The sequence below is a fragment of the Carettochelys insculpta genome, chromosome 4 (assembly GCF_033958435.1).
Source record: "Carettochelys insculpta isolate YL-2023 chromosome 4, ASM3395843v1, whole genome shotgun sequence".
NCBI classification, from domain to species: Eukaryota; Metazoa; Chordata; order Testudines; family Carettochelyidae; genus Carettochelys; species Carettochelys insculpta.
Window position 1 is genome coordinate 135,855,938 of NC_134140.1, and position 22,722 is coordinate 135,878,659.

Below are 22,722 nucleotides of genomic sequence, written 5' to 3' on the forward strand. Positions count from 1 at the left end.
ACATTGGTGTTCCATGAACTCCCCCCAGCTATGCTGCGAGCGTTTGGAAAAACACACGGATGGTCTGGATCTTCTGTTATCAAAGCCAGATACAATCTTACTTCTTCATTTCTAGGGTACCTGATTAAACTACTTGATTTTGGTTTTGCTGTACATGTTGCAGTTTGGGTATTTTGGTCTGACAATCTCTCTTGAAGAACATTTTCACAGGTGTTCTGCATAAAAAATATTATTTGGTGTTCTGTATTCTCAAAATATTTAAGAAACCTTCTTTTAGAGTAATATTGTTCCATTGCTTTCCAATGATTAGGACATGGCCCACCTCGCTGAAGAGTTAGTTATTTCTTCCAGAGGTTCCTGCCATGCAGTCAGTTTTGAATGGAAACTGAAATGCTGGTCAAGGCAATATGCAGCAGTCACACCATTCACATTTCCCTCACTGCACTGGCAGCTATCATTCCAGATGCAACAGTTCTCTACCTGCTGATTTTCAAAGGCCGGTGTTTATGCACGTAGATTCTGAAGGGCATATATTTGCAGGATGGCTGACACCACTGACAGCAAGCACATCTTTAGGAATGGAATGAGCAGGCAAGACTGCCTGAATAATTGATGTGCTTTTACTCTGCCCAATGGCCCAGTTATTACATTGTTCGCTCTCTTCGACTGCCAGCGGTTTCTAAATTAATTAGAAATCTTAATGTCATAGCCAGCCAGTTAAAAAAGGCACAGACTACAAAACAAGTGGGGAGTAGCATTAATGCCCTTGAGCCTTGGAAACTCTCACTTTGGCCTGGTCTTGCAGAGAATAAAACATAGCCCAGTTTCTAGAATACATTATCTCCAAGTCATCCTGGTTTCTGACACTCACAGCAGAAATCACACTGTCAAGGACCCTTAAGCCAACTCTCTGAAGCCCCAGGACTCCTGTTTTATATGGGTGGGGATCAGTGTTCCTGCTAAATTTTTTCCTTGAATGGGCAAAATAAATTTTGTGCACCACCAATAGAAACCCATGCTGGCGGCTGTGGGCGCTTTGCTAATCAGCTGGGTGGCATGTGAATCTCTCCTGCACGGCCACTCAAATGCTCTCACCAGGGAGAGACCACTGATGGGGATTCAGCCCATGTGCTCCACCATCTCAGCTGGAGAACACGTTACTTTGGAAGTACTCGTGCTGCAGCTGAGATTTGCTCAACATTAACAGAGAACAGTGTAAATATGCAAAATGTTTTTCAGCCAGAGATACCGTCACCTAGCGCCATATTGTACCAAACGAACAAACCTATCAAACCCACTAGTTACTGCATGCACAGCTGACCGACACCTACAGTTCATCCAGCTAAATCATTTCCAGGAACCCTTCCCACAGCTAAAATGAACTGCTCACTACTTACTTCCTGATGTCAAAGAGACTGCGAGAGGCCAATAAATGGGCCACATTCATCAAATAGACAAATATGATTATAAATACCAATTACTACTTGTTTGCACCACGCACAGCCTTATTTTTTATTGTACTGCTCTGGCTTAAATTTTAAATCAGCAGCATCTGTAGCATTTCAGAAAAGCAATGGGAATAATTCAGATGTTTGAAGCTCTACAGTCACAGACCATTAAGGCCCACAAGATTCTTCCACAAGTCCTTGGAAAGCATTTAACCAGGCTGTGTTTTGGGGGCATTTTCAGTTTTGTTTTGTTTTCTAATCTAAAAACAGCAATCGACTTTAAATTTTGATTTACAACAACTGTAAGCCTTCCAAAAGCATAGCAAACAACAATGAATGGTTTCACTGAAATTACTAATATTTCACTTTCCTATCAAAGAGCACCATGTAATCTCTCTTTTTGCCAACACACAGCATGTTGTTGTAAACTATGGGATATCTAGAATATAATTCTACCAAGGCCATTAATTCCTTTTGATTGCTCCCTTTTTAAATTGCAGGAACTTACATGACTTTAAAAAAAAACAGATTTGAATCTCCCTTTTTGACATGCATAATGCAGCCTGTACTCAGCACAATGAGTGTTCAAATCCTAATAGACAACTATCCCCAATTACCATTTACAGATAACTTGCCTGAGAATGACCACTGCAGGTGGCGAGAAAAAGAACAAGCTTGACTGGATGACAGGGAGATCTCAAAGACAGAAGTTCTCATGGAGTTTTAAACAGAATTATAATTCCTAATGTAATTACTTACTAAAAGAATTTCACCCATCATCACTAGCAAGGCTACAGAGATCTGTACGTACAGAATTTACAGAGGGTGATATTTCTGTAAAAAGGACAATATAGTTATATTCAAACACCTTTTGGAGACTAAATGATTAGTCTACATTTTCTCTGCATGTTTTCTTGTCCCATATATATTTGGTATTAAACCAGCAAATATGGTCTAGCAGTAAAAGCCAGACACAAGACATGGAGCAGCCATGCTTCAGAGACTCAAACTTTTGATGATTGTGATGGTCACATCTGGCTCTATTCTGCCCTCCTGCACATAGCAGGCCATAGAACCTCACTCACCTATTCCCGCAACAAAGCCCTGACCTTTGGCTGAGTTGAAGAACTCAAATCATGGTTTAAAGACTTCAAATTATAGAGAAGCCACCATCTACACTAGTTTAACCTGTGAGTAACCTGAGCCCCCTGCTGCAAAAGACGGTAGAACCTCCCTAGGGTCACTGACAATCTGAGCTGGGGAAAACTCCTTCCCAACCCAAATATGGCCATCAGATTGACCTTGAGAGCACACCCCATCAGGCAGCCCCTGGGGAAGAATTCTCTGCAGTAACTCAGAGCCCTCCACATATGGTGCCCTATCACCAGCTATGGGGCATTCTGGCTGCTATAAGTTGCTGATAGGCCATTCTAGGATGTCTCTTCACACCACTTCCTCCACAAATTTATTCAGCTCAGTCCTGAAGCCAGTTAGGCAGTTTGCCCCCACTGCTCCCTCTGGAAGGCTGTTCCAAACCATCAGCTAATTCCAGGCCTACGCCTGCTCATGGCCCGTTTGTATCCATTTACACTTGTGTTCACATTAGTCACTATCCAAAATAATCCTCATCTCCCTCCCTGGTACTTACCTGGGGTGCCAACTTTCCAGTAGCACAAAACTGAACACTCTGCCCTGCCCCTTCCCTGTCTGTTTTCTGATGCCCCACCCCCTCACTCCTGTCCCTCCTCCTCCTCTGTTGCTTGCTCTCACCCACATTCTCTGGGCTGGGGCGCGGGAGGAGATATGGGCTCCGCGTGGGGTCCGAAATGGCGGGGCAAGGGTGGGCTCTAGTCTGGAGCAGGGGTTTGGAATGCAGCGGGGAGGAGAGGCACATGGTGGCTCGCGCTGTGGAGAAGGACTAGGGGTGAGGGGTTTAGGCAGCAGGAGCGGGCTCTGGGCAGGGGCAGAGGGTTCAGATGTGGGGAGTTGTGGGCTGCAGACTCAGGGAAGAAGTTGGGGTACTGGAAGGCAGGGGCTGGGGCAGGAGTTAGGGTGGAGGAAGGGGCAGAGATGCCGGGTCCAAAGCAGTACTTGCCATGGATCCCAGGAAACATCTGCCAGGTTCCTGCAACATCTAAGCACATGGGTGGCCAAGGAGACTTCATGTGCTGCCCTCATGTCCGTCACCTCCCCTCACGCAGCTCCCATTGGTTACTGTTCCTGGGAAGGGGACGAGTTTCTCACAGTGAGGCCTGCAGGCCCCATGGAGTACCATCAGGGGTCCACAAACCCCAGTCTGAGTAACAATGATCTACTCCATTTCCCTTCTCTAAAAAGCATTATTCTTAAAGGAAGATGATGTTTCTCTACCAAAATCTACATTTTGACAAACCTTGTTGTATTTAGCCCTACGACTGTTTACCTCTCTACCGGGCTCTAGGAATTTGTTCCCTTGCTCGAGATGCAGACTTCAGGAATCTTCAGGAACTCTGACAAAGTTATGCCATGGCTCCTGCTCCTGCAGATCTTTGAGTTCTTCAGGACAACCCATTCCCCTAATTCCATGGTGTTTTTTTAAGCTTACCCTTTTCAAATCAAGGACCCCTGTTTCAGATTTGTCAGTCTTTCCTTTTAGATACAACTGAATTAGCTCCTGACCACATGAATCAAGGTTGTCTAGGGAGGGATGAAATCTACCTGAAGATCAACAAGGTCTCCACTTCCTTAAACATCTCCCCCAGCCTAACAATCTCCTCTGGTGCGTTCAAGCAGGAATCTAGCATTTGTTGCTATGGGAAGGGCGATAATGGGATCCCCTCCTGCTATATTAGGATCCCCTTCTCGCTCAGGTCCACATGTGTATCTTAGCTCCCACCAGATAACACAGCTTTCTGTTCTCTACATCCACTCTGACAACAGTCCAGTCCATTCTTCTCAGTAGGAAGTGCCCAGACTTGTGGACTTAACTCTTCCTAGGGATGGTGTGACACTCTCGCCTTCCTTCTCCTGTTTTCACACAGAATCACAGGGCTGGAAGGGACCTCAGGAGGTCATCTAGTCCAGCCCCCTGCTTCAAACAGGATCAACCCCTACTAAGTCATCCCAGCCAGGACTTTGTCCAGCTGGGACTTAAAAACCTCAAGAGATGGAGAATCCACCACCTCTCTAGGCTACGCATTACAATGCTTCACCACGCGCCTGGTGAAGCAGTTTTTCCTAATATCGAACCTACAACTTTCCCTCTTCAATTTCTGACCATTACTCCTTGTTTTGCCATCTGACACCACTGAGAACAGTTTCTCACCCTCCTCTTTAGAGCTCCCCTTCAGGAAGCTGAAGGCTGCTATTAAATCACCTCTAAGTCTTCTCTTCTGTAAACTAAACAAGCCCACATCCCTCAGCCTATCCTCATAGGTCTTGTGTTCCAGATCCTTCATCATTTTTGTTGCCCTTTGCTGAACCTGCTCCAGCACATCCACATCCTTTTTAAACTGGGGGGCCCAAAACTGGACACAATATTCCAGATGTGGCCTCACCAGTGCCGAATAAAGAGGAATAATTACTTCTCTAGATCTGCTCGAAATGCTCCTCCTAATGCACCCTAGTATGCCATTAGCCTTCTTGGCTACAAGGGCACAGTGTTTACTCATATCCAGCCTTTCATCCACCATCGCCCCTAGGCCCCTTTCCATCGTACTGCTGCTGAGCCAGTCAGTCCCCAGCCTGTAACAATGCTTGGGAATGTTTTCTCCAGCTCCAAGTCCTCTGCTCTTTTAGTTCCTTCCTTGCAATCTTCTGAGAGTAATCCGCGACCCTCCTGGGTCACGACGCTCTGGCTGTCTCATGTCACACAGGAACAGCCACTCTTCTCTTATGCCTTGTGCTGCCACCATCTGTGACTGCCAGCTGGGCCCCTTCTTCATTTTCTAACTCAGCAAACCTGATTCCTTAGCTCTGCTTCTCCTTCACTAGCTGGTCTTATCCTCTGCCCGGTTTTTCCAGTCAGCCACATGCTTCCACTGGACACTCTCCCCACCCAGCGGTTTCCCTCTCAGTTCTCCAGTCCATAGTTTCCAACTCCGAACCTCGTATTGGCTCTTCCAGTAGCTCCATGGGCCAGTACTTCATGCAAACAAACAAAGGCCTTTTGGAGTCCCTGCTCCAGAATAATGTACATCACACAGCCTCCACATCTGGTTATCTTCCCAGTTTCTTCCATTCCTTGGGTCACAACGCAGCTGCCACTCTATGAATCTTAGCCTTCCTGCACAAGTGCCTATCAAGGGCAAAACCAACACATACAAAACTGCAACACCGCACTCTCTTCCCCCAACTCCTCTCAAGAGCACCCCTGAAATGCTCCTGATTTCAGCTCTGTCTGCTTGCTGGTGGCTTCATAGCTCCCTCCCCCTCTTGCCCCCAAGCAAGGAACCCCACCCCCATCCAGGTTCTGCAGCGATAAAACACTGTTTCTCTCACTGCACGTCACCTGCCATGGTGAAAGAGGGGCTAAATCTATTGTCAGATGCGTACACAACACAAGAGATCCTTGTAATTCTGTCACTATTTATCTGTTTTCTTTTTGCTGTCTGTTTGTTCCTCAGTGCCGCAGTACAGGGTGCTAATTATAAAGGACACAGCAACATAGCTGGAGAGAATTTAAGCCATCACTCCATTGCATTTCTGAAACAAGAGCGGTGAAATCATGTCTCATTATTATCCTGTACACGTTTCTGCAGGCTCTCTCCTAAGCTTCACACAACTCTCCCTCCTTAGATTTGCTGGGTTTTGCTTACATGTCCTGGTGGGTTAGTTCTTATTAAAATTGCTTATTTATATTAACAACATCCCACATGTACAATCTATGTATTTCCTTTCATTTTAAAAAGTGTGGCATTTCTGATTTTGCCCCACTCTGAAACCGTACCTTGATGATTAAGTTTAACAGCCTAAGTAAAAGACTGGGTCCAGCATGGAATAAATCCACTGGGATCACCAGAATACACTAATGCAGTTCCCAACATTTCACTAGTGCAAACCCCCAACCACCCCCCCAATCCATTCACGGCCCCATCAAAGCTACATCTATTTTTCTATGATCATTTTTATTTATCTTATGTTTTCATGCATCCCTTGTGATACCCTTCTTGACCCATAGGGGTCCACAGACCCCTGATTGGGAACCACTGTACTAACGCACCATCCCCCTCATACATATATGCTGTCTGAATGGTCCATGCATCCTGGCAAAAAATGCATATTTCATCTCTTCAGGACCCAGTCCTTCCCCTGCATCCCTGCGCAGAGGGAACTCAGCACCCTTGGATCCAGACCATGGAGGCACAAGAGGGAGGTGTTCACTTCCCACTCAAGACAAGCCACTGGGCACAACCTGGGCTCACCACAGCTTTTACAGTAGGCAAGGCAGCCAGTCAGGTGAGGAAACCCTCCCCAGCCTTGCAGTGCAGCTTGGCAAAGAACCTAAAGCCGGCGGCTGTAGTGGTATGCATGGTTTCCCCTTCTGATTTTTGCAGTCCCCTCCGACAGGAGGTGCCCCAAGCAGCACAGGTCGTGCAAGCACAATAACCACCATTTTGTTTCATGCTAGAGATGAAAGCAGGGCCTTCCACAGCCTCTGTCATTGGGCTACATAAGTATAGTAAAACAGCTCCACCAGTGGAGCAAAGCAAACACATGCAGATGGTTGTGCTGGCCTTTTTCACCTACATATATGCTGCATCTCTTCACAGCACGAGCCTGCATTTCTGCATTTCACCTACATCTGGTTTTGTTGCTTTTATTCCCATACTGTTCTTACGGAAAGGAGCGCTGTAATGAAATAAGGCCATGCCTATGAAACAAAGTTCTCTAATGCCATAAACAATGACAGTATGTCTACAGATTGGCACAGTGTGACACCATGAATAGTTAGCTATAGCAGTGGCTCAGAGATTTTACAACATCTGACAAACAAGGTTAGACTCTCTGATCTAATAATTACCTTATCTTGTTCTTCGGCTGCTAAAAATCCATACGCTATTTTTTTCAAAGTACAGAATTCAACATTTCTAGAAAGAAAAAAAGAGAGGAAAAAATTAGGTTCATTTACACTTGCCTCTGTGGCATTATTACAAAGCCATGATGATGTTTTTCTGATACAAGTCCTCAACATGCACCAATGAACACAGCATTTTGGGAGGCAGAGATCTAGTTTATTGAGGACTATATGAATTTTTAATGTGAATCTTTACATAGCGCGTCTTCTTACAGGAAAGCATCAAGGCTGGATATTAAAGAGACAACTGACACCTCTCAATGCCAATTAGAAAGAAAAGACCAGAAAAGAACATCAGGAAAGAAGAGGCGATGTTCTTCCGTTACCCATCGGAAACCCTGCATTTCTATAATTCCAAGGAGCAAGCTGCCTTCCATTTCGTATCTACTGTTCCACTCAAGAAGGGCAGCAGCCTCATTTTCCTTCCAAATTTATTTGCACATAAAGTTCACTTCTGCAATGACATATCATTTCTGAATGCCCTATTAATATGTCAAAAAGCAATTAAAAGCCATTAAGTGCGAAGCAGGTGAAATCCAGTGCTAAACAAGTCCGATCACTACCAAGGACTCACCTCAAGGCAGCAGTTCAGTAGCTCTTTTATAATATGGACTATATCCCTGGAAAGAGATTTCTCTGGAATCTGCATGTGCTTATGAAAAATTGCCTGCAACATGCTCTCTGGTCTGCAAACTCAAGGTGCTCCAAGTGAAGGTGGAATAAGTTTTCCTGTGGTCCTGAGCCAAAACAAGTGGAGGGTCCCCTTGCAACCTCCTTCCCCACCTTTGGTCACAGCCCATCCACTTGCATCTCCATCCATGGCCCATTCCCTAGGGCCTGCCCCAGTTTCATACCGAGTCTCCCCATCATGTCCCCCACTGCAGCCCCAAAATCAGAGAAGCTCCTTCCTCTCCACCACTCCCCCAGGCCATGATGTGGAATGAGAGTCTCCCAGCGGAGAGGCCAGAGCCATTTAACCAGTTAATGAATTAAACAGGATTTTACATCCCTATTTAGAAGTTTCCCCCTAACTGAACGTGGGGAATCTTTATTAGGTCCAGATGCTTACTTTACTAATTAACCACCTACCCATCAATGGGTTCTTCATAAGACAGTCACAGGCAGAGTGAGTCTTAACGCCCCATCAAGGGCAGCTGCCATGTGATGTTAACCTCCAGCTGCCATTTTGGGGAAGTCGTTCATTGTCTAACACTGTAGTCAGCAACCTTTCTGAGGCGGAGTGATGAGATTTGACCTTTTGGCATCTAGTGCAAGTGCCAGTGATACTTTTTAAAGTCACTAGTAGTCCTACTTACTACAGCTTCATGAATCAGTAAATGAAGGTGCAGGTGCAGATGGTGGTCAAAGGCATTAGCTGGTCTTTGTTAAGCCACAGGCGGCCTGGCTTTGAGCAAGCCCCTGGCTGCATAGGAGAGAAAGGGCAGGACTGAGCTCCCACCTCGCATGCCGATGAAAACTGTCTCGCATGCCACCCCTCGCACCCATGCCGAGGGTTGCTGATCCCTGGTCTACACGACTCGGAACAATGACAGCAAACCTTTACAACGGTCTGTTCCTGCCATCTTTATTCAGCAAAACAGCCAACAGGAGACTTTTAGCTGTGGAAGAACTGTGAGCTCAATTCACAGCACGGTAGCTGTCCTTTTCCCTGCCCATGAAAGAAGCAGAGACTTAGCTGCTTTGCAGGCTTTAAACTTGATTCAAAGTGGACAATTTGTAGAAGGAAATACAGTTTTATGAGAATCGGAGTGGTAGCCAAGTTAGTTTGTATGCACAAAAACTACAAATAGTCCTATGGCACCTTAGAGATTGCATCTCATGAAGTGGGTCTTTGCCCACGAAAGCTTATGCTCTAAAAACTCTGTTAATCTATAAAGTGCCACAGGACTTCTTGGATTATATGAGAGAAGACCAGATTATACACCACCACCTTAAAAGGAGCATCTTTATAGCTTATCTCTAGAAAAACTGCAATTTGGTTGGACTATAGCCGTTGTATAACAGCCACTACTTTATGCTTCAGAAAAACCCATCAGAGAATAACTTTGGCACGCAGCACTATACAGCAGAAACAATGGCTTGCCATAATAGTCTCAAGAAGTTCATCTTAGTTAGCTTCCCAATTATCTTGCAACAATTTTTCAAATAAAATTCATACAACCAGCTCCTAATTTCATTTACAGCACTCTAGACTTCACACTTCCCTGTCTCTGAAATTGCACAGGTAGCACAATACACAGTGGTTTATGGTTCTGTTGTGTCCATTTCCTACCCCACGCATATTTCCCCCGAGCTGCACACACCTCCTTTTATAAGACTAGAGACTACAGAATATTCTCCTCCACCCGTTCTAAATGAGTAACTCTAAGCTGCCCTTTGCACAGGATTCACATGCTGATTTCACAGGTGGTTTGTGGGTTCTTTCTGCGATTTTAATCGCATAAGAAACCTATACATGGAAGCATGTGCTGAGCAGACGTTGCAAAGTATTTGGCGGTGCAAGGGAACTGCTTTCATTCGGAGTCTGGGCAACTACTAACCAATGTCATTTATGACATGCAAAGTTCAGATCCAGCTACTGATACTGCACCTAGCTCTCCAGCGCTGCCAGACAAGGGAAACATAACGGGCACATCTGACGAAGTGGGTATTTGCCCACGAAAGCTTGTGCTCACACATTACTGTTAGTCTGTAAGGTGCCACAGGACCCCTTGCTGCTTTTGCAGATCCAGACTAACACGGCTACCCCTCTGATAATGGGCACAATTACACTAAGGGCCAAATTTACAAGAGTGCTCAGCTCCCACATGTGAGGCTCGACTTAGCTCAGCGCCCATTTAGATGGGACTGGGGCAATTCCCTGTACAAAGCTGATGCAGGGCCATGGCTCAACTGGGACAAACACTAGCTGGGTCAAGTGCTAAGACAGGATGCTGTGCTGGCATCAGCAAGTCTACTTTTCACACCTCTTAGGCATGCAAACAAACAAAGTGCAATGCTCTGCTGAAGAAATGAGGACTGTCCATCTCTCCACCCGGACACCACTCCGTCTGCTCTTTTCTTTTCACTTCGCTTCCAAAGGAAGGGGTTCACACTCGCTGAGTACAGTAGAAACACATCCATCTCATTAGCTCTTTCTGCCACTGCCATTTTCAAGGAAGAGACTGATTGCTTGCACACTCCTCCTTGCCCTCATGTTTACAAGTTTTAAGAAATGGTCCAACTCAAGATGCACAAATATCAATGGGCCACTTTATCACAAGATCCTAAAATGTTAATAGGATTCTGTACTGCAAATCCACAGTCACATTTGCAAGTCAGAAACGCAAGTCCCTCACATGTAAGTGTTTAGACACTTAAAATATTAATATGTGACCAGTGACATTACAGAACGTTAGATTTCTAACTACCTTTCTCCTGCAAATCTAAAACACCTATGTTAAAATAAGCTTGATTTATTTTCCACGGGTTACTAACAACACCCTTCAAACACAGCATAGCTGAAATTTGATTAAAACTATCTTCTATACTATTAATTTAAAAAGCAGAGAGAACTTGGTGTTTCACAAAGAAAGAACAGATAAAAGTAAAAGGGGGCCAAATAAATAAAGCTTTCAGCATTAGCAAATAACTTCAGCACACAAAATATTAAAGGCTAAAATTCACTTTGGGCAAGAATTAGGGGCATTTTTGACCCTGGTGCATATTAAGGATTTATTTGATCTACCATTTCAAAAATGATAGAGCCTACCAATATGGCTGTGTACCATATCCTCTGTTACATGGTGTATTACAGAAACACCAGTCCTCCTCTCCCTGAAATAATGGCAAACATTCATTAAGTTCACAGGCCCATAGAGGACAGAGGAGGATTCAGTCTAACAAGATAAATGCAGAATGGACCTAAGAGATTAGTGACTAGAAGCACAGGAGTTTGCTAGCTCTCATTTTAACACTACCGTGGTAAAGAATGGAACAGCTCATTTCCCTAAACCAAGTGATCCGAGATAAGTTTCCCGATCAACTTCCTCTTCAGTAATTTTTGTGCTCCCGCTCTTCGCTATAATGCCTAATGATTAACGTACTGTGAGCTTAAACCTACTCACCAGTGTTCCCTGTAAGCTAGGTGGTTTCAAACACTGCCCAGCTAATTGGCAGAGAGCCTATGGTGAGGTTTCCTTTTTTTTTTTTTTGTGTCTACTGGTGGTACACGTGCCTCAGTGCACATAAAAATTTATTCTGCATATAGATGGAAAAAATCTGCCCTCAGACGGAGATGGTTAGCGGGAACACTGCTCTAGACACTTAACCCTTTGGACCCACCACACACCAAATTTTGTTCTGCTGGAGTTAGCAATATACAATTTGTACAGGTTAGGACAAATTACTCATTTCTTAAAAGATCAAATTTCAGGGCAGAATTTCTACCTACAGTCCACATAGCAGTTTTATTTCCCATAGCAAGACACTCTGTTGTAGGGTGTAAAGCACACAAAGCTAATCAGAGCAAAAGACAAGCCATCCGGGTAAGCAGCTTGGACTCCAAAGTAAAATCCTGCTCCCTGAAAATTACATGCAGTGCATGCTGACTACAGTGGCGGTACCTCTGTTTCCAGATCTGAGGAACTCGGTGTGCCCCATGAAAGCTCCTCAGCTAATAAATCATTGTGTTGGCCTCCAAAGGGCTACATGACAGCTTTTTTGTTTTGTGACAATGGGAGCAGGATTTCACCTCAGAGTGACGCCTTCTGAAGCCCATGGGAACTACTCCCACATCTAGGAGAGCAGAATGTGACCAACAAGTTGGAACCACACAAGATTTACAGCTAAGTGAAGTTATTTCTAAGCAATATATTTCAACAGCTCTCCATCTTCTTCAAGCACTGGGTATTATGTTGGCAAAACACTCCAAACTCTTCTGCTTTGTGTAAATTCCTGGCAACCTATTTAGGAGATAAAACTGATTAATCCTAATTAAAATGAAAATCAGGAAAATGATACAGTCTGTTGCATCTACTTGATGACTCAAAAGCCTCTCTCATTTCAGTGTTAATTGTCTCGTTATACACATGTGCATTACTCTAATACACACAGAATAATGGCTTTGTATTTTTCTTCTCTTACAATATTAAGGGCCAGATGTTGGAAAGTGCTCAGCATTCATCTAGGCACCTAAACAAGGGTGCAGAGCACTTTCTAATGTCTGGCATGAAGGGCTTCTTGGGTGTGTTCAAACCACTATCCCAGAGACGGCTGCTCTGGGCGCTATGCTTTACCTAAGTGCACTAGCTTTAAAGGGTTGTGCTCTTCACATTAGGCAGAGAGTGTGTCCCTGGGCTGTTCCTCCCAGGCACCACTTTGTGCCACCTAGCTACTTTCTGCAAAGGCTGGTCTCTTACAGGCTGCCTCCACTTTGAAGTTCAGCAAAGAAAGGGACCGACCAAAACCCCACAGGCTGAAGAGCAGGTGACCATCTCCAAGAGAGCCCTGCCCCAATGACTCACAGAGATATAGGGAAGCCTGAGCGCACAGAGCCAGCAGTGAGACAATACGAACACAGCAGTGACCTGCAGTCTTATTTTCCTCACCCCAGGAAACAAAAGCCATGAACCACCACGCGAATCATCAGCAACTCCCCTTCCCTTTCCCATTCGCCTGGAAAATACAAGCCTTGCAAAGGCAACCAGCTGCTGCAGAGAGGCAGGAGGGAGAAGAAAACCACAGGTGGGTGAGAGAAGGCGGCAGAGCAGGGCATGTCTCTCGACCAGCAGCGGAGGTGCAAGGCAGGTTGACTTCTAGGTGCAACAATGTCTGGTTTCAGAGGTGAGGTAAATGGGGAACAGCTTACAGATCAGGGCAGGACAGGGACGACAACAAAGTTCAAAGAGGTGCATACCCAGTCTAGCTATGACTTCGAGGGTGTGTCTTCACCACAGGGAAGATCAAACCTGCCACAGTCGAGCTTCCCAAGTTCTCTTGAAAGAACCTAGCGGGGAGGTGCAATGTACTTCCATCGACCGCAGTACTCCTGCCCCCACTAAGAGCAAGGGAAGCCAACAAGAACACAGGCTCCCTTCAACCTCTCTTAGTGGAGACAGCGTGGAAGTCCAAATTAAGATACGTGGACTCTAGCTATGTAATAAACGTAGCTGGAATTGTGTATCTTAATTCGACCTCCCACCGTAGTGTAGACCTGCCTTGAGTGCAACCCTGCTTCCTGGTCAGTAATCCAAACAACCCAACCTTATCCCAAGCCTAGAAGAGACAGCACAAGAATCAAAGGGACAAGGTGATGGGCATTTTAAACTGATTTTGCAAAACCTCATTAGTAAAGACTGGAGACAGTAAAAACAGTCCTTATTCCTCACGATGCTATTGGAAGGGCAACACACAAGAAGCGAAATTCAACCAAGACTTCATCAACACCCTGGCTCTACATTAGAGCATAAGAACGGCCATTAACGGGTCAGACCAAAGGTCCATCTAGCCCAGCATCCTGTCTGCCAACAATGTCCAGTGCCAGGTGCCCCAGAGGGGGTGGACCGAAGACAATGATCAAATGACTTGACTCCTGCCATCCATCTCCAGCCACTGACAAACTGAGTCCAGGGACACCATTCCTACCTCCAGCTAATAGCCTTTTATGGACCTAACATACACGAATTTATCTAGCTCTTCTTTCAATTTTCTTATTGTCCTAGCCTTCACAGTCTCCTCTGGCAAGGAGTTCCACAGGTTAACTGTGCGCTGTGTGAAAAAGAACTTTCTTTCATTAGCTTTAAACCTGTTACCCATTAATTTCACTTGGTGTCCTCTAGTTCTTATATTATGGAAACAAGTAAGTAACTTTTCTTTACTCACCTTCTCAACACTGCTCATGATTTTATATACCTCTATTATAACCCCCTCAGTTTCCTCTTTTCTAACCTGAAAAGTCCCATTCTCTTTACCCTCTCCTCACATGGGACCTGTTCCAAACCCCTAATAATTTTAGTTGCCTCTTTCTGAACCTTTTCTAATGCTAAAACATCTTTTTTGAGTTGAGGAGATCACATCTGTAGGGAGTAGTCAAGATGTGGGCATACCATAGTTTCATAAAGGAGCAGTAAAATATTCTGTCTTATTTTCTATCCCTTTTTTTAATAATCCCTAGCATCCTATTTGGTTTTCTGACTGCTGCTGGACATTGCATGGATATTTTCAGAGAACTATCCAAGAAAACCCCACGATTGCTTTCCTGATGAGTTGTACCGAAATTAGCCCCCATCATATTGTATGTATACTTGGGGTTATTTTTTCCAAATGTGCATTACTTTACACTTATCCACATTAAATTTCAGTAGCCATTTTGTTGTTCACTCACTCAGTTTGCTGCGATCTTTTTCAAGTCTTCACAGTTTGCTTTCGTCTGGACTATTTTGAACAGTTTAGTATCATCCGCAAAATTTACCACCCCAGCACTTACCCCTTTCTCTAGATCATGCTGTACATTCCACATGAACTAAAGGACACACACAATTTCTTATCAATGCAAAAGAAAGCCTTGTTACAAGAATGGGGTTCAGAGTATCAAGGGCCAGGCCTACAGTAGACATTAAAGTCAAATGTAGATTCACAATTCTGGCTGGGTGACTTATTTACAATCAACTTACCTGGTTGCCCTCACAGAGGGAGATTGATAGGAGGAGGCTGATGGGAGAAACTCTGCCGTCAACCTCCCTTACTCCTCACACTATTGAAGAGATCCCTATCAGGTGTGCAAAATTGAACCTTGGAAAATTCACCCTGACTGAGCCAACCTTCTGCATAATGTAGGCATACCTAACGTGTCACTGTGTGAACACATGGCAAGGGAAGTAACATTCCAGCATAGGCACAATGACAGAAATGCAAAGCACAGACCCCAGACTAAGTACATAAATGAAAACAGGGTGGGATGACAAATACCTGTCAAGGTACTCCAAGGGCACCTACACTGGGTAAGAGACAGAGTTGTCTCTGGACAGTCTCCTTCTCTGCTATCTGCTATATTAAAAAGAAATCCGAAAGCAAACTGCATCGAGTCAGAATATTCAGAATACATGGCTGCTTAAAGGAAACGTTTGAACTATGTTAAGTGGTGAAGACAAGCTGGAGGCAAGCCAGATTCTGCTATGTTATTTGCGTAGACACCATTTATTATGGTTACATTTTATTATACAGTAGTAAAAAATTACAAGGCAACATCCGGTGTTATTTCCCACTGGGATAAATGATACAGATGGACTATTAAGTCTCAACACCAGAACCAGCATGCCAGACGACATTCCATTTTTGCCTTTACAATGTGTCAATAGCCTGACATTTATGCCTGTTGATGGTAAAGCTATTTATATTATAGACATTTAAAAGGGTCATAAAACTGAGTAGCATGATAAAAATCTAGAACCCACACAACTCGTACAAAAAAAACTGTGAACCTACCACACACCACCCTACTGGGCACCTTTCCTCCAAGCTAAAATTACCACTTCTGTTTCTTCATGCCTGCCTACTACTTTTCTTAAATGCCAATGTCCTCAGACTGATATGTTACTACAAACGCTGTGCTGCACTTGTCCTTCACGAAGTCGTGTGCTTTTCACACACACCAGACAGCTTTATGATTTAGATCTCAAGCGTTTCCTACATCTCTGAGCCCCACGGAATATTAGCAAAAAATGAACCGTGCAAATGAGCTGTCTTTAATTGATGGGTCTAATTTAACCTTGGTTAGCAATGACCAGAAATTGTACTTGGACAGCTGTTCAGTTTCAGGAGTGAGTGAGATCACCAACTTCAATTGCAAATGAAGATTTTTTTTCTGGGACAGGTCCTTAAAAATACTGGGTCACCTCACTGCTGTTGATTTTGACAGGAATTAGTTGCCAAAGTACCTTTGAAGGGATGGGCCTAAGTGCCTAATTCCCATTGGCCCCTTTGAAAATCCCAACTTCATTATGAGGGAATTCAAATCACAACCTGGTGTTAACTAACATCCCTTGAAGAGAGAGCACCAAGGTCAAAGACAGCAGAAGTGAGGCGTGGGAATTTTCAGAGGGCTGCTACCCAGTTTTATCGACCAAAGAATCCACTCCTTGGGACTGCCACCCCAGCACCCTTCCCAGACACCTGGACAGGCATGCTGGGGGCACCAAGATGTACGGGACCTGGGAGGCGCACCTGCTCTAGTTCACATTTCCTAGGTGGGATTAGGAAAAGTTATGACACGCGAACTCAAGGGGGTCGTGTAGAGGTCATGTCTCAAAATAACTGAGCTCAAGGAGTCTCTTACACTCCATGTTCCTTGTAAGCTGGGTGTTTGTGCGACCACTCAGGAAGGATTCAAATGCTACCCATCCCAGCTAGGGTGGTGTTTCTATTGGTGGTGCACAGCCGCACGTTGTTCAGTGCACATAAACGATTATTCCATGCATGGATGAAAACGACTGGAGGAACACTGCTGCCAGCGCTCCTCACCAAACCAGCTCAAGCGACATCATGCAAGAAAAGCTGGTTTGTTCAGAATGCCTCATCTTCAGGCTAATGTCCCAGCGGCAGAGGGCCAAAACGTACCTCCTTTCTTGCCACGTGACTCTGTTACAACCCTGTTTAAGAGTCTGACTCACTGATGTCAATAGCAATCTTTCCATCAACTTCAACAGGCATTAGATCAGGACTATAAGTGCTGAGGTTCACTTGGAGGAGTGCTGCCACAGCCTGTTTCATCACAATGGCGCCCGCAGAGAAAAACCAGGAAGTGACGAACTCATGGTGCTGACAGCCACCATGGGCCCAGGAGCAAGGTGAGAGGGGGCCCAGTTTCATGCTCTGGATGGAGCAGGGGCACGGTGGAAGGGGCAAGGCATAGGGGATTGAGCCCTCAGTGCTACCTTGACCACAGCACTTCGCCCCGCCACACACACACACACACACACACACACACACACACACACACACAGAGCCACTTACAGCAATTCAATGGGGCCTGGAGCTCCAGCCACCACTGCTACTATTTTGAAACAGCGCCCCCTTTCCTGCCAGTTCCCCCCACCCCAATCAGTGGGTCTGTGACTAATTACATATAGTCAGTGATTCGCCAATGGAGAAAAGATTGTGCTACATAGAAACCTCATCTCCTTATTCATATTTAGTCTGGGTGTCTCCATGGTACACACCCCAAGATAGGCCTGTCATATATTTTTATTATTAATGCGACATCAAGTTCCTTAACAGAAATTTATGCCTCCCGGGCAGACATCTGAAAATGTAGTTTATCGTTAAAAACGAGCATCAAATGCGAGTGAAATGTAAAATGATCTTGCCCTTTTATTCTGCGTGTTCTAGCAGTCACAATTCTTCCTTCTCAAGAGTGGACATCTCTTGCTGCAGTTCTCTGGCATTAGCAATCTCTGCAAGCACTGAGACAGGGATGCATAAATATCCTCTGGAAAGGTGGATTTTTCTCTTGCAACAGACTGATTTAATCACACATACTAAGCAGATGTGCCCAAGTCTGACTGGCAGCTGACAAAAGCTATTTCATCTCAAACCAACATAGTCTGACCTGGATCCACTAACAGGTTCATATTTTAGTATGCATCATGACCATCATATTTTACTTTTTCCAGAGGATATCCCAAATCTTCACAATGTACTTCAGGAATCACACAATCCTGACAGGGTGGAGGCTCACCAAGACAAGAGGACAAGTAGGATCACTGGCAGCTCATTCATTAGAAATTCTGCCCTACAACACGAATTAAGTGTCTGGGGATTTTCAATAATTTTGAAGCATTACTTGGAATTTAAACTCTAAGGAAAACAGAATAATTTTATAATTGTTTTTGTGAACACACCTTGAAAATCATAACCCAGAAAAATGCTGTATTTTTAAACAGCCTGAAGACAAAGCCTAGGAAAGATACCCAATTCTTCAGACCAGTCTGTTCTGGTCTGCATATGCTCTGAAGAAGTGGGTCTGTCCCACGAAAGCTCACTTAATAAACTATTTTGCTAGTCTTTAAAGTGCTACTTGACTGCTTTTTGTTTTAAGAGAGAATTGGAATTTAAAGCAGTTAGCTCAATATTACAATGTCACTGTCTTCACTGTAAATACCATTAGCTCAATATAGGGAGCACTAATATTGGTAACGTAACATCGTCGAAAGCGGCTGGGTGTAGTTTCAAGTTCGAACGAAGGTTAGAGTGAAAGTGCCATGTCTTTGAGTCGAATTCAGTAGCCTCCAGAGGTATCCTGTATGTATCCCACAATGCCCCACAGTGCTCCACTCTGCAACGTCCATCTCCGCTGCTCTCCAAGGCTACGTCTACACGTGAAGCCAACATCGAAATAGCTTATTTCGATGTAGCAACATCGAAATAGACTATTTCGATGAATAACGTCTACACGTCCTCCAGGGCTGGCAACGTCGATGTTCAACTTCGACGTTGTGCGGCACCACATCGAAATAGGCGCTGCGAGGGTACGTCTACACGCCAAAGTAGCACACATCGAAATAAGGGTGCCAGGTACAGCTGCAGACAAGGTCACAGGGTGGACTCAACAGCAAGCCGCTCCCTTAAAGGGCCCCTTCCAGACACAGTTGCACTAAACAACACAAGATACACAGAGCCGACAACTGGTTGCAGACCCTGTGCCTGCAGCATGGATCCCCAGCTGCCGCAGCAGCAGCCAGAAGCCCTGGGCTAAGGGCTGCTGCCCACGGTGACCATAGAGCCCCGCAGGGGCTGGGGAGAGAGCATCTCTCAACCCCCCAGCTGATGGCCGCCATGGAGGACCCGCCAATTTCGACGTTGCGGGATGCGGATCGTCTACACGGTCCCTACTTCGACGATGAACGTCGAAGTAGGGCGCTATTCCGATCCCCTCATGAGGTTAGCGACTTCAACGTCTCGCCGCCTAACGTCGAAGTTAACTTCGAAATAGTGCTTGACGCGTGTAGCCATGACGGGTGCTATTTCGAAGTTAGTGCCGCTACTTCGAAGTAGCGTGCACGTGTAGACACAGCTCAAGTGTGCAGGAATTTGGTAACAGGAAGCCCATGAATTTGAATTCGGCACCAGGAAGCCTTTGGCTGTGAGGTCATGCTTGTATGAGAGGCTGAGGAACTTCTTTCTTTCTCAGCTACCCATTACAAATAGCCCCAACACAGAGTACATGGTTCTGTCTCTATCTCCGCTAGCTGAGCACATGGTTTTTACTTCTGCACTGGTGCCACCCCTGCCCTGCCGCTCCACATGGCGGCTTGACTGTGGGTGGGGGTCAGGGTTGTACAAGAGGCGAAGAAACTTCTTCTGTGCAGTTCACATTTGCGCAGGGCCCTCTCTTCCCCACAGGTACCATGAAGTCAGGGTCTTTCCCACACCCAACCGCATCACCCCGACCCACTAAAAGGACGTGATGCTGTTCAGCGAGGACCATGCTGCCAGGCAGCACCATGTCCTGGCTTACATGTGGTGAGGGATCCAATGGTGGGAAAGATTTTGGGGGGCTTTCTGGTACCTGGGGAAAGTCTCCCCCAGTAGCTAAGATTTTCAAGGGCTTGCTGCCACCCACGGGGGCTACTTCAGCTGGTCCTCAAGCTACCGACCCCCCAATCCCAAAAATATTGGGGGGCTTGCTGCCACCAGGGGGACCATCTCAACTGGTCCTTGAGCCATGGACCCTCCACCTAAAAAAGATTTGCAGGGACCACGTCAACTGGCCTTTCATCCTCCAATCCACCCAACCCCTGCATGGGATGAAGGGGACCTAACAGTCATTTGGTGCTGGCCCCCCACTGGAGCACCACTACTTGCTGAAATTTGGTGAGTACCATCCCCCATGTTGGACAACTCTGTGTAGTGTAGTGGGAATCCCAACATCTTTTTCCTAACCTTTTCTATCTTGTTTCTTCAAGCTTTGGCCCCCTTAACACAGGGAAGAGTGGGTGGAGGGCCAGTTGTGAAGACACAGATCCCTGGGTGATCCCAGGGTACAGAAGCTGTTGGCAGACTGGGAAGCCAAGAACCCTGCCTCACAAAATCTTTTTTCAAAACTCTTCCTGTCCTCTTTCTTTAACCTGTGCATCGCTCCTGTATTATTTTTAGAAATCATATGTAATCAGGGGAAGGGGTACAGCGGCTGGGGGAGAGAGGGGTCACTTGAGAAGACTCAGATACTTGCTTTTTGCAAAACATTTGAGAATTCAGTTACAGCTACAGTTATAAAAAGCAATTCAGGTACAGAAGCAAGAGATTTCAAGTTAATTTGGCAATCTTTGTTGATGCCCGACTTTTCCCTCCTTCTTCCTGGAAAAATGGCCATTGGCTTCCCATGAGAGAGGAATAAGGGTGATGCAATGTGAGAAGATGACATCACATTCCCACAATTACTTGCAAGGCATGTTTTCTCATGCTGCACCAGTGAAAATACCCAGAATGCTACAGGGATGAGGGAACTGTGGGACATGTTCCCACAATGCACTGCTGCTACAGCCAATGTGTGGCAGTAAATAGTCAACTTTATGCGGAGCTTGTGGGGAGATAAGGATACTCAATTTTGAATTTATAAAATACAGCGTTACAAAATCGATTTTAATACAAATTTATCTTGTAATGTAGACGTAGCCTGATAGCCTTGGAGGCCAGAAATCTCCTGCTTCTTCCACGGTGGGAGACCCACACTGGAAGAATTCAGAGGAAACCGTGTGAAAGAACATTCAGAATGACCATCCCTCCAGGCTCCCCTAGGCTTTTGTGGGAGCAGGGAAATCCACAAACTTTTACAGCTGTGCAAAAACAAAAAAATGAAAGCAATTTAGAAGTCACTGTAGTTGTAAAAATTCAAACAGAGGAACTTATTGGAAATACTTTCCAAGTGGGAGCATACATCACACACAGGAGTAGTGAGCAATCATTTTATTCTGACCTGCAACATGTAAAAGGACATGAAAACACATTATATGCACATCAAGACTTCAGTGTGTGCAGGTGTCAGGAAAGTCATTTAAATCATCCCGCCTACGATCTTGATGTGATGTCATCTGATGCCTTCTATTGTCTTCAACTTCCCCCCCCCCCCCCGGTTAAGACTGTGATGTTTGTTACTGGTTTATTTCAATGTTGTATGATGAACCGCAGTATCATAAAGATAAACTGTATTCAGTTTGCACATCTGACCTCCTCACTTGAACTCAGCCTGCTAAGCCATCTCAGCTGGCACTATGTCTAACACACCAGTAACTTTGAAACAGCTGCAGCTTTTTGATATGTCGAAAATATTCTCTTCACCCCCACAAGTGATAGTGGAGAATACAAACAAAATTCCAAGAATACAGCTCCAAACTAGGGAGAACTCAGAAGATCTGAAAGTTCTAACTGCTGGATTCCAAAACACACCGCTTTACCATCTCAGAGCTAGGTCACATATCTTCCATCTCCTCATACCACCTTTTTCATGCTGCAGCCCTTTTGCTTCAAGACAGGTTATATGTTAAAACTGCAAACTGGCTGACTTAGAGAAAAATTACTGCAGTAATAGCCCCTACTACTGGCAGCTCTACAATGAAGCGGCTCTAGCTGTAGCATGGCCTTCGAAAAAACAAAGAAGGGAAATAGCCTAGACAGGGCTACAATAAGGTGGCTGTATAACTGGTTGGATAACCTTTCCCAGAATGTAGTTATCAATGGTTAGCGTACTGCTGGAAGGGCATAACACATAGGGTACCGCAGGGATCAGTTTTTGGAACCACAACTCCTATTAAAGCTGACAGCGACTACTAGTGCTCAACACTCCTGGAAATTAGGCTATTTGTGTTTCTACAATACTTAGCACAGTGAGGTCTCAGTTATGGACAAGGTCTCCTACACACTGCAACAGTACAAATATACCTTAACCTAATATATTAGTATTATTATTTTGAGCCTTAATATGGATTTGGACATCTAAGGGTCACAGTTTTGGCTTTGAACTATATCATCCTACTGAAGCGTGGAATCCCATATGGCCCATCTTTTGTGATTGGTATAAGCCAGTAACAAAAGAGACAACTCATCAGCATGTTATTAATACAGAAAGCTTATGACTCTGAGTGTTGCCTTTTAAATTTCTTTGCTTGGTTTTATCCTAAGTCTGACTTGCAGTTACTCAGCATAAACAAAGCCTCTTGCAACTCT

The 22,722-nt window shown here is 45.0% G+C and overlaps 1 protein-coding gene across 9 annotated transcripts in view; it reads right to left on the reverse strand.

Annotated features, from left to right (window-relative positions):
- Positions 1-22,722, reverse strand: part of ADGRL3 (adhesion G protein-coupled receptor L3) — a 738,987-nt gene that overhangs the window by 588,937 nt on the left and 127,328 nt on the right. For all 9 annotated transcript variants that reach the window (XM_074993922.1, XM_074993917.1, XM_074993919.1 and 6 more), the window contains exon 2: positions 7,450-7,516. The gene's annotated coding sequence lies outside the window, so the exon portion shown is untranslated. The remainder of the gene's footprint in view (positions 1-7,449; positions 7,517-22,722) is intronic.